Here is a 13,213-nt window from a genome sequence, read left to right as displayed (position 1 = left end):
TCAGTGAAGATGGGAATGTTCATTTAACTGAGTATGTATCTGCCAACATTAAAAAAAAGTTTTGGCAACCTGAAGGAGTCATATAACCAACAGAGAAAGAAAGGAAGGAAGGAAGGAAGGAAGGGAGGAAGGGAAGGAAAAGAAAGAAAAAGGAAAGAATAAAAGAAAAGGGAAGAATGTTTGGAGCACATCCAAAGACAGATTTCCTTGGAGTGGAGTGAATGTAGCTCAAGCTGCAGGGCCCCTCACTGATCAGTGCCCCTTCCGAGGTTGCGTGCTCTCCTCCAGAGAGAAGCAAAAGAAGCAGTAGCTCTAGCACATGCCTGAGGGCAAGAGCGCTGCCCTAGCCTGGGCTTCCCCTGTATATACATAATTTTTAACAGCTTTACTGAGATATTATACACATAACATAAAACACATCCATTTAAACTGTACAATTCAGTGTGTTTTAGTATATTCAGAGTTGTGCAACCATCACCATAATCTAATTTTAGTACATTTCATCATCCCAAAAAAGAAACCGTGGATCCATTAGCAGTCTCTCCCCATTCCCACTCCCACACCCTTAACTCAGGCAACCACTAATCTACTTTCTGTTTCTACAGATTTGCCCATTCTGGACATTTCATATAAAGGGAATCATATAACGTGCTTTTTTGTGACTGGCTTCTTTCGTTTAGCATAAAGTTTTCAAGGTTCACCTATGTTGCAAAGTGTACCAGAACTTTATTTCTTTTTACTGTCAAATAATAGTCCATGGTATGGATAGACCACATTTTCTTTATCCAGTCATCAATTGATGGGTATTTGGGTTGATTGTATAATCACTTTTGTGTCTATTTTGTATGTGCCCTACTGGTGGTCCAAGAGTTGTGGGTAGGGTTGACAGGCTGCCAGCACTACCTTCATATCCACCTGGCCTCTTGTGACAACTTGCCTCTGGCAGTTGTCAGGGAGCATTTGGACCTCATTTTTGAGCCTTGGAGAAGGATCTGAGACTGAGGCTGCACTGCGCCCAGGGTACGTTAAGACCCAGGCTTCCAGGTGTCTTCCATCAACCCCAGGACCAGCCCAATGTGGGTAGGAGTATGAGGAAGAGGTGAAAGGACCTGACCAAACCTGACCAGCTGCTAGGGTACTAGTTGCAGGAGACATGCCAACTATGATCAAAGAGCTGGAATTCTCTGAGGGCTTGCTCTAGCAAGAAGCCTTGCCTGAACAAGAAACTGGAGGAAGTTATAAATGTGGCATTCCTCGTAGCTGCAAGAAATTGTTCTAAACTGTCAATCTTTTTTAAAGTTTGGTCAACTATGCTAAAAGAAAGACTGGGTTATCCTTCTAATTTTTCAATAGAAACACATTACAAAATTGTTTTCCTATGAAGAAATAATAAAAGAGTATACAGAGAGAAGTGGTGGTGTCAGCAAAAGTGGAAAAGAATGCCAATATTCTTCTTCTCCATAAAAGCAAAGAAAAACCTGGCAAAAATTGTCAGAATCAACTTTTCCACAACCCTGGAAATTAACTAAGGGCTTGCAGTAATCGGGAAGTGCTTATTCAAGGAAAGTGGCGAATCTCAGTAGGAACAGTGAGCTTTGTGGCATTTTATTCTAGCCTGGGACCTTCCCCACACCCCAGCTCAGAGGTAGCCTTGAAAAAACAGCCCATATGTTCAGTACTGGAGGGACAGAATGGACATTATTTGCAAAGAATTGTAATTATTTCCTTTTTATCTGGTGGCTCCATGGAAGACCAGCTCAAAACACTTGTCTTTATTTGCCCTGATTTGGAACTGGTCCAGTTCAAAAGCTACCCGGAGGGAGTGGGGCATTTGTCCAAAGCATTTAAAGGCAAATGTTTTAGCTGCTGCTGCCTGAGGCTATAGATAACAGTTGGCATAAACCACAAAGCTTGGGAGAAAAGGCTGGGAAATGAGATGTCCATAAAGGCTTTGAAAAGCTCACACATATTCCTGGGAATCTAGAATGCCCTGGGTGCTCAGGAACAACACGAGAAGGCTGTAGGATCTGACCTCTGGGTGACCTTGAGGTTCTGCACTAGAAGAAAGTGAAGGCTAAGGCAGAGTTGTAAACTACCAGGCTGAGTGTTGAAGGCATGCCACCCACACACACAGAGCCCCTTGGCCAAAAACTTGAAATATTTTTGGTATGACTTATTTAAGGAAATATCTGTTTAATCATTAGCTGACTACCAGTCTAACAGAACAGTGACTTCAATGGCCACATATGACAAAGAATACAGAGTTTTCAGAATTAGTTCATAAAAGTCATTAAATAAATAGAGAAAAATAAGTAAAATAAACAGCAAACAACAAATCTTGAAAAGAGGAGAGAACCTGATTACTAGTGTTTCCACGTTATAATATACAAAATGTCCAGTTTTCAATTAAAAATTATGAAGCAGGCAAAGAAAAAAGAATGGTGCAAACAGGAAAAGTAAACATTGAAAGAAGCTGTCCCTGAGGAAGTCCAGACACTGGACTTACTAGTAAAAGACTTTAAATGAACTACTTGAAATATGTTCAAAGAGCTAAAGGAAACCATATCTAAAGAACTAAAGAAAAGTATCAGAATGATGTCTTACCAAATAAAGAATATCAATAAAAAGAAATTATATTTTTAAAAGAACCAAATAGAAATTCTAGAACTGAAAAGTGTAATAACTGAAATAAAAAAATTTACCAGACAGCAGGTCTGGGACCTGCTACAAATTTACCAACAGCAGGTTTGAGCAGGTAGAAGAATCAACAACTTGCAGACGCAAGTCAATTGAGATTATCCAGTCTGAGGAACAAAAGAAAAAAAGGATGAAGCAAAAAGTGAATAAAGTTTTAGAAACCTGTGGGGCACCATCATATGCATAATGCTAGTCCTAGGAGAGGAAAAAGAGAAAGGAGGAGAAAAATATTTGAAGAAATAATGCCAGAAAACTAAAATTTGATGAAAAGCATTGTCTACAAATCCAAGAATCTCAATAAACTCCAAGTAGGGTAAACTGAAAGAGATCCACAATAATACACATCATAATTAAACAATCAAAAGACAAAGACAAAGAATCTTGAGTGCTCAAAGGGAAAAATCACTAATCATCTACAAGTGCCCCTCAATAAGATAAACAGCTGATTTCTCATCAGAAACCATGGAGGCTAGGAAGCAGTGGAACAGGCATTCAAAGTGCTCAAAGAGAAAAAAAGTCAATGAAAAAATTTATATCTGACAAAAGTATCTTTTAAAAATGAAGAGAAATGAAGATATTCCCAGATAAACAAAAAGAGAGTTTGTTGTTAGCAGACTTATCCTACAAGAAATGCTAAAGAAAATCATTTAGGCTGAAATAAAAGGACACCTAGATGGTAATTGGTAGCCATATGAAGAAATAAAGATCTCTGATAAAGATAATTACATGAGTAAATATAAAAGACGGTATGACTGTATTTTTTGTTTGAAACTACATTTTTTTCTATCTGATTTAAAGACAACCGCCTAAAGCAATATTTATCGATCTATGTTAATGGGCACACAATGTATGAAGATGTAATTTGTAATAGTAACAGTGCTGAGCAGGAGAGAAGGGAAAATTGAGCTATGTAGGAGCAAAGATTTGGAATACTAAAACTCAGTTGATGTTAGGGACTTTCCTGGTGGCGCAGTGGTTAAGAATCCACCTGCCAATGCAGGGGACATGGGTTCAAGCCCTGGTCCAGGAAGATCCCACATGCCGCAGAACAACTAAGCCCGTGCACCACAACTACTGAGCCTGTGCTCTAGAGCCTGTGAGCCACAACTACTGAACCCGTGTGACGCAACTACTGAAGCCCATGTGCCTAGAGCCTGTGTTCTGCAAAGACAAACCACCTCAATGAGAAGCTCGTGCAACAAGAGAAGCCACAGCAATGAGAAGCTCACGCACCACAACAAAGAGTAGCCCCCACTCGCCACAACTAGAGAAAGCCTGTGCACAGCAACGAAGACCCAATGCAGCCAAAAATAAATAAATAAATTAATTAAAAAAAATATTCAGTTGATGTTACTCTAAACTAGATTGTTATAAATTAAGAGGTTTATTTTAATCCCCAGGGCAACCACTAGGAAAATAATTCAAAAATAAGTAGTAAAAGGAATGACCAGGGAATTAAAATGGCACCTAGAAAATAACTATTTAACATAAAAGAGAGCAGTAATAGAGGAATTGAGGGACAAAAAATATCTAAGACATATAGAAAACAAATAGCAAAATGGCAGAAGTTCTCCTTCCTTATCAGTAGTTACATTAAATGTAAATGAATTAAACTCTCCAATTAAGAGACAGAAATTGATAAAGCGGATTTAAAAAATGATCCAACTATATGTTGTCCTACAAAAGACACATTTTAGATTCAAAGATTACAAGTAGGTTGAAAGTAAAAGGATGGAAAAAGATATTCTATATAAATGGTAACAAAAAGAGCTCAGGTTGCTATAGAAATATCAGACAAAATAGACTTTAATTGTTACTAGAGCAAAGGATATTTTATAATAATAAAAGAATCAATCCATCAGGAAGATATAACAATTATAAACATACATACACCTAACAATGGAGCTCCAAAATACTGAAACAAAAGCTAACGGAATTGAAGGAAGAAATAAACAATTCAACAGTAATTGTGGGAGACTTCCATGTTCCACTTTCAATAATGGCTACAACTAGACAGAATATCAGCAAGGAAATAGAATTGATAGTAGCAAAGAACACAATAAAGAACATTTATGACTCAACAACAAAAGGACAAACACCCTAATTAAAAAAGGGTAAAGGATCTGAATATATATTTCTCCAAAGAAGATATGCAAATGGTCAACAAGTATGCATAAAGATGCCCAACATCATTAGTTATTAGTAAAATGCAAGTCAAAACAATAGTGAGATACCACTTCACATCCACTAGGATGACTATAATGAGAAAAAAAAAAAAAACAAGTGCTGAGGAAGATGTGGAGGAATTAGAACTCTTATACGTTCAGGTAAGAACATAAAATGGTGTAGTTACTTCGGAAAATGGTTTGGCACTTCTTCAAAAAGTTAACAAAGAATTACCATATGACTCAGCAATTCCACTCCTAGGTATATACCCCAAATAATTGAAAATGGCTACTCAAAGAAATCCACATACACTTATGTTCATAATAGTCCTATTTACAATAGCCAAAAAGCAGAAAAAAACCATATTTCCATCAACATATGAATGGATAAACAAATTAGGACATATTCATACAATGGAATATTATTCAGCCATAAAAAGCAATTAAGTACCAATACCTGCTACAAAACGTTATGCTAAGTGACAGAAACCAGACACAGACGGTCACATACAATACAATTCCATTTATGTGAAATATCCAGAGTAGGTAAATCCATTGAGACAGAGAGTAGATTGTTGGTTGCCCGAGGTTGGGGGAGGGAGAAATGGGAAATAACTGCTTAATGTATATGGGGTTTCTTTTGGGGGTGATAAAACTGTTCTGGAACTAGATAGAGGTGATGGTTGCATAACACTGAGAATGTATCAAAACTAAATCCCACTTGAATTTCTCACTTTAAAATGGTTATTTTATGTGATGTAAATTTCAATTCAATAAAATTTTTAAAAGATATAAAGTCCTCTACAACATGGACGAACCTTAAAAATGTTATGAAAGAAGCCAGACACAAAAGACCACATACTCTATGATACCATTTATATGAAAGGTCCAGGATGGGCAAATCCATAAGGACAAAAAATAGATTAGTGTTCCCCGGGGACAGGGAGATGGGGGTGGGGGGGTGGGGGATTGGGCCTGACTGCTAATAGTAACAGAGATTTTGGGGGAGTGATAGAAATAGTTTGCAATTAGATAGTGGTGATGCTTGCATGACCATGAATACACTAAAAACCACTAAATCGTGTGCTTTCAAACAGTGAACTTTATGTTATATAACTTTTACCTCAATTTAAAAAAAGTATTCAGAGAAGAGATGTAGGGGAAAAGTGTTGTAGAGGTGTGTCAGGCAGCTAATTAATAATAGTTATAATGAAGTTATGATGTCATTTTCTGAATTTTGTGGGGCTTTTCAGCTTTCTATTTGTAATTTGTTGTGATTTCTTCTCTCCTTCTAAATGAATATTCATTTTTTGTACCTATCTTGTATTTTTTTCCTAAGAGGGCTCTTAAAGTTAATTAAACTTCAGGTCCCAGAAAACCTGGATGCCACTCCTATATTAATAGGTGCAGAAACTCAGCCACCCATAGCTCTACAAGATTAAGGAATTCTATCACCAAGCAAGCTGTGCAGCTTCAAGGGGTCTCACTGCCAGCTCCTCCACACCTCTCTGCCCCCACCCATGGGTCCTCAGTCCTCTGAGATGCCCTTCTATTCTCACCCCTTTCACTGCCACTGCCTTCATCGGTTATTATCAGCCACACCACCTAACTGTTCTATAGTTTCACAAACCACTGCCTCCAATCATCCTCCAAACTGCTGCCAGGGAAAATCTTGCTGAAACACATATTCTCTCCTTTCTCATGTCTACCGAGAAGCCTTCCAAGGCTCTTTATCTATAGGGTAAAGAACAAATTTCTTAACAAACAGGTCCCAGCCTGTCTTTCCAGACCCATCTCATAGTCTTTCCCTCACTAAGATGTATCTCTGCATCACAAGTCACGTCCAACTTTTCCCTGCTCTCCTAACCTCCAGTTTGCTATGTCTCCTCTTAGCTTCTGTACGGTTCTTCTCTCACCTGGCATGAACTTCCTCCTTTTCTCCTTGCGGAGCTCTTCATCTGTCTATACCCAGCTCAGGTGTTGTTTCTGCAAGGTTTCCCAACCCCCTCAGCAGCTTTTATGATCTCTCATTGTACTTATTGGTTCAGATATGTGTGCATTCTATACATTCACATATGTTTACAAACCAGCTAAAATTTTTGACCTATTTCCCATGTGTATATGAATATACAATTAGGTGTCTATCAACATACCCAAGGCAGGGAGTGTCTTACCTATTCTAAAAATGTTTTCTTCGGTAGTTACTGTATATTCTGTACACAGTATGCACTTACCCATGTGCCAGGCACTGGTACCATGGAATAAATGCTTTTGGAATGTAATTGAATTAGAAGTATCTGTGTGTGTGTGTGTGTGTGTGTGTTGCATGTGTATATAAAGATCCTTTTCTTTAAGGACTTTAGTCACTGAATAAAGAAACAAGCACATGAGAACAATTAAGAATCTCATGATTATAAATAAATGTCCAGTGGTCTACTGCAAACCAATTAAATGAGCACTGATGGTTCACAGAGCAGAGTAGATTGAATCATCATCATCATCACAAGTAGGTTAAAGCTAATCAAAGGCAAACTTTCTGGAGTAGTGAGGTAGTGAATAGTGCTGGTTCAGGGTAAGGAGGGAAAGTGGTTCTCCTTGGGAGGTAAAGAACTTGAAGGCTCTAACACATGGGAGAGAATTTTAAGATTTTCAAGGGAAGACAAGGGAATACTTTGATCCCGGTGGGAAGCACTTGAGTAATTAAGCATTTTCTTTGGATACACTATCTTCTTGTACTGATATTAAAGACATACAGTAACTAAGAATTTTTACTACTCCAGTGAAAGTTCCCTTCCAAACACCAAAATCCCATTTTGTGAGGGAGAAAGAGATGGAAACCCCGCTAGGTATACCAAGTCAATTATGGAATCAAAATAAAAAGAAGGTAGGAAAGCACACTTTGTTTTCCTCTCCTCCTTATTCTTTCTCACTCTCAGATGGAGCATTATGAGAGCTTCCCAAGGGAGGTGGCAGGCCATGCTCTGCCAGGGGCTCAGTGGTGGATTAGTAGAAAGTAGAGGACACTTTCCTCACTTTATTCTAATGGACCAGAATTCCCAGAAGACAATAAAAAAAAAATACCCTCACACCCTATTTCTGTGTGTGAGAGGAAATCACCTCTCTTTTGATATGCTGATGGGAAAGAAATCTGTAAGCTCTTTGCAGAAGCATGTGGCTTATTTATTATGTGTATTTTAATTTACTTTAGTGTCTTATGGTTCTCTCTGTCTCTCTCTCTCTGTGTCTCTCTGTAACAAGTGAGCTTTGGAAGGCTTGCTTTGATGCCTTTCCCCTTCCTTTCTTGCTTGTGTCCCAAAGCCCGCTTGTGCTCAGAGACACTTAGAGAGGACTGGTCTCTGTCTCAACGTGTGAAAGACGATGTATTGAGAGGAGAAGACGCTTGCTAACCTGGAAGTTCCGCTCTCCAATGAGAGAAATAAATCTAAAATCATGAGATGAGCTAAGGGAGGTATTTTGGGGACTTAACAGAAAATCTCAAACCACAGCAAAATCAGTGACTTTGATATTTTCTTTCTTCCTTCCTTCAACAAACCATTGAGTGTGTACTCTGTGTTTGGCACTGGCCTAAGCATTTGAGCGACGCTGATGGGTGACTACACAAAGGAGACGGACATCAAAGAATCATATAAATAAATGTAAAGTTGCCACCGTGCTCTAGAGAAGAGAAGTTAGGGCTGGAGTCAGGGGTGGAGGCACATCTAGATAAAGAGGACATCACGTGCCAAGGTCCTGTAGCCAGGGAGGACATGGCGAGTTGGAGAGATTAAAAGAAGGCCAGTGTGGCCATTACCAGATTTGATATTTTTTAAAAAATCACTCTGGTTGCTCCATAGATAGGAGCCAAAGTAGATGGAGAGAATTCTTTAGGAGGACACATGGTGGCTTACAGAACCCTAAGTCTGGAAGCACAGCTGGGCCTCAGGAAAGCCTGGAGCCTGGCCTGGAAAGCTTCCCTCTCTGTGTCTCTGTCTCTTTCTTTTTCTCTCTCTCTCTCCCTCACATTCTTTCCCCGCCTCCTTCACATGTCCGTGATCCTCTTTGCTGTCTCTGAATCCCAGATTGGACCTTACCTGATCTTCCAAGTTCAAAGACCCAGAGGAGACTGAATCTCATGGGGGGGAGACTGAATCTCCCCCCACCCCACCCTTGTTGATCCCTTGCTGAATTGGCTGAGACTCACAACTTGGAGGGAGGAACATGTGGGGGGATCACACGTGACTCTAGCATCTCACCCCAGAGTTCTCAGGGAAGGGGATTGGTGGGCCAGACTCCCCATGTTTTTCACTAATATGTAATGACACATCTACACGTTCTAATGCAGTGACCAAACACACAGATTTTTTAAACAGCCATATGGAGTGACAGTCTACTACCCTAAGACAGAACAGCCATCATTCATTTGGCAACTGTATTACTTACTCAGGGCATTCCTGGGCACTATGAACTAGGCTGGAAATCTTTGCTGGAGTGTCTTTCCCTACATTGTTAGGAATGGGAAACCAGTTACATCCAGGTTTGGGGGTGAAGAAGTGCCGCTGTGAGTAGAGATTATTTCATCAAGAAACTTAACTTTGAAGGCATGGAGAGAAAACAGTCAGTAGTTAGAAGGCGGCACTGGGTTTTGGGAAGCGTTTTATGTGTCAGAGTCTTGCAAATGCTTATAGATGGAGGGGAAAGAGGCTGCTGAAAAGGAAGCTGAAGAGCGAGAGGCTCTCCGAGTGACAGAAGGGGGTGGATTCTGAAGCACAGTTGGAGACATTAATCTTCAATGAAGAAAAGAACGCATCTCCCCCTGAAATTGTAAGAATGGCAATGGACGTAAAAAGGTTGTGTGTGTGTGTAAGGAAAATTTAGGAACTTTAAGCCCAGTGGTTTCCATTACTCAAGAAGAAGGCCATTTTCAAGGCTGAAGAATCGAGAAAGAGGATAGGAACTGGAGGGCAATGTTTTTATATCTGCTGTGGACATTGGAGGCATGAAACAAAGTGGAACTAATGAGGTATTGAAACCGCTGGAGAGATCATGGTTTAGTGGAGACACCTGTCAGCCGTCCAGAGGTTCAAGTGCCTTGCTCATCTCACAGTACTAACCCAGGTCAGACACACTTGACCTGGGTTAGTAGCTTGGTTTAACCAGGCTGTCTAATTCCTAGAAGCTCAGGGTTCTTTCCCAATGAGCTAAGTATTCAAGTTAATAAATTAACATAAAACCAGTGCCAAAGGAGTATGGTGAAATCACTGAATCTTTGGACTCTGCCAGTGGTAACCAAAGGCAGGTTTTCCAGCATCAGGAGGACGCTGTGTAGCAGTTTGGTCTTCACTGAAGACAGGACAATAGAAAATGGGCTTAAATTGCAGCAAAGTGTCAGGAAAGAATGATGTTCTAAGAGCGGGCTGAGAGAGCAACCTGCCCTGGTGATCCTTAGGAGTAAATGTACCTCAGGTGGTTCTGATTCCATGCTCAGAGGATGGCTTATTTGGATTTTTTACATTCCCTTTTAGCTCTCTGCCACAGTTCGATGTTAAGCAAAAAAATATATAGTAGTACATCCCATACGATGGAGACAGAGTACTTTGTTTTTCTTTGCTTTATTTTTATCTTACTCTCGTCTCTAATGGGCACATGAGAAGTAGCTACTATATAAAAATAATCTGGACATTAAAGTAAAATAAGTCATATGTAATTATTAATTGTGTCATAGCCCCATCAAAAAAAAAAAAAGAGAGAGAGAGAGAGAGAGATTCAAACCCCCCAGTCCTCTATCCTGCTTTGTTGGTTATCTCTAGCTTGATTAAAGGGAATGATACTCATTTGTAAATGCATTTGGCAAACTTACCCTGCTATTGTTTCCATTATTTTGCAAATTACAGACATTGAGATGAATGCTGTGTAATTTCCTAGCGTTCCCTTTATTCCTGCTTGGAAAACTGGTATTGCCCTGGCATACTTCCACTTTGCTGTTATTTCATTTGAATACAGCAAATTCTTTATTATGATTAACAAAGACTTCTGCTCCATTTCTCTTTGAATATCAGTCTGCTCTTGGAGTTGAGTTGATTTTGAGCCCTGCTGTCTCCTTGAATCTCTCTGCTTCGCTGATCTCAAAGATGTTCAAGACAGCAGACACCCATGTATTCCTAAATGACATGTTTTTTGTGTGCTCTCCCTTTTGAATTTGTTATATGTTTAGTAATTTTACCATCGTCTGGAACCTTTTTTCTCTTCTTTCAATTGTCTGATTCTAAATGTCTCCTTCACTCATTACTTAAAAGCCTGAAACAATGCAGGCAGTTGGGTTTGGTCATCTTGCTATTTTTAAGCTTCTTTCTCTTTTCATTTTTCAGTTTTCCTTTTTCCTCATACATACATCTCTCAAGATTTTACAATGTTTTGTAAACAGTCTTGATACCAGGCACTTTGGGGCATCTCAGATATACAGATGGTTTTCCCTGAGCACTACACATTTCTAATCCATTCATTAATCATTACACTGGAATCACTTTTCCCCCAAATAAGGCTCTTCCTCCTTAAATCTTGCCTGGATGTCCACCAATTTAATACCTCTGTAGCAGTCCTCACACTTAGAGAGTACTAATTAAACATTTGCCTCCTAAGATCAGTCATACTGTTACCCGAAAGCTGGGTTCACCTCTTGGTGGGTGTTGAGCCAAAAGACACAACCAAGCCAAAGATTGGGAGAAAGAAGGATGTATTGCTTGCACTGAGTAAAGAGAACATCGAGGATTTTTCCCAAAGCAGTGTCTCTCCAAGGAGTAAAATTGGGGAAGTTTTAAGCTAAGGGTACATGCTTAAAGGGCCTTGAGCAGAGGAGAATTCAGCATAGAACTGGGGCAAAGGTTGCCAGAGTCCAAGCTTTAGTTGATTGAAGTCATGAGGGCCAGATTATTATGTATATCCTTTAGGAGGAACTAGGACTCTGTTTATCACGGAACTATTGTTTCTTGACTGCTTTTCCTTTGTTCCTGCATTCCCTTACTTCCCTTAAGATCATTACTGAGAGCTCTTCAAGGGCAAACATTGTTGCCAGGCTTACATCACAAAACGGCTTAGGACACCATTGGCTTCTCTTATGTCAAGAAAGTCATGCCTGGCTCTCTTTCTTCGGGGAACCCTACCCTACCTGCTTACAAAATTTAGGAAAAAATCACATTCAGAGGGCTCTTCTAGACTACAGGGTTTGGTGGAAAATGCTGGAACCCAAACAGGTGCATGAATGTGACTTGGGGGCCCATCTCCCATGATCAGATATCAATGCACAAAGTTCTTCTCTTATCCCTCTTTGCCCTCATCTCCTCTTGCCTTATTTTCCCCTCTCCTCCATGATGTCAACATCCTTGGTCACCCTTTGTTGCTTTAACTCAGTGGGCCAAATATGGGGAGGAATGTACTAAGGTGAGGGTAGTGAAGCCCCTTTATTCATATTGGGTAGGTAGCGTTGTGGAAGATAAGGGTAATACCAGAAGCAATAATGTCTCACATTATTGAGAGCTTAGTATATGTCAGGCATTGTTTCATCTGCTCTACACGTTTCATCTCAGTTAATCTTCTCAACAATCCGGTGAGGTAAGTAATAGCATGGAGGTGGACCCTGAGAACTCAGAGAGGTTGAGGAACATGCCTAAAGGCCCCACAGCTAGCTACTGAGTAGAAGGTGCAGGATTTGAACCTGGGATGTCTGACAGCAGAGGTAGAACTACACTCTGCCTAAGCAGAGGAAGCACTCAGTGAGTTGTTAACATTTTATGGTGATTATTATTCAGACATTTCTCTCCCATGTATTGAGCATTACTGCATATTGGGCTGTGTTCGATCCTTTCATCTTGTCAACTGAAAAGAATATGCACAACGTAAGAGTTATGAGTTAAGTTTTATTGGGGGCATGATGAGGACTATAGCCCGGGAGACAGCATCTCAGGTAGCTCTAAGGAACTGCTCCGAACAGGCAGGCAGTGGGGAATTCAGTACATATGTGATTTTGTGAAGGGAGACGTGCAATCAAGCACACATTTTTGCAGAATGTTGCTGCTAGTCTCCTGATGGTTACTGCTAGTCACAAGGAGCAGATGTCTCCGATAATGATTTTAGTGCTTTTCTAGATATGAGGAGATGCAAGAATTTGGGCTCATAAAATCTTCTTCTGAAAATATCTAACTACCTAAAAACCTGTTCTGCCAGTTTTTCCCAGAGCACAGAGTGCCTCATGCCTGATCTCCACCCTGAACGCCTTTCAGGGTGTGTTGAAGGTCAGTGACTGCAGCAGCTAGTGACTTAATCCTTGTAGAGGCAGATGGCAAGTGCCAAATTTTAGC

This window comes from Balaenoptera ricei, chromosome 17 (assembly GCF_028023285.1).
Source record: "Balaenoptera ricei isolate mBalRic1 chromosome 17, mBalRic1.hap2, whole genome shotgun sequence".
Classification (NCBI taxonomy): Eukaryota; Metazoa; Chordata; class Mammalia; order Artiodactyla; family Balaenopteridae; genus Balaenoptera; species Balaenoptera ricei.
This window is presented reverse-complemented; position numbering follows the sequence as displayed.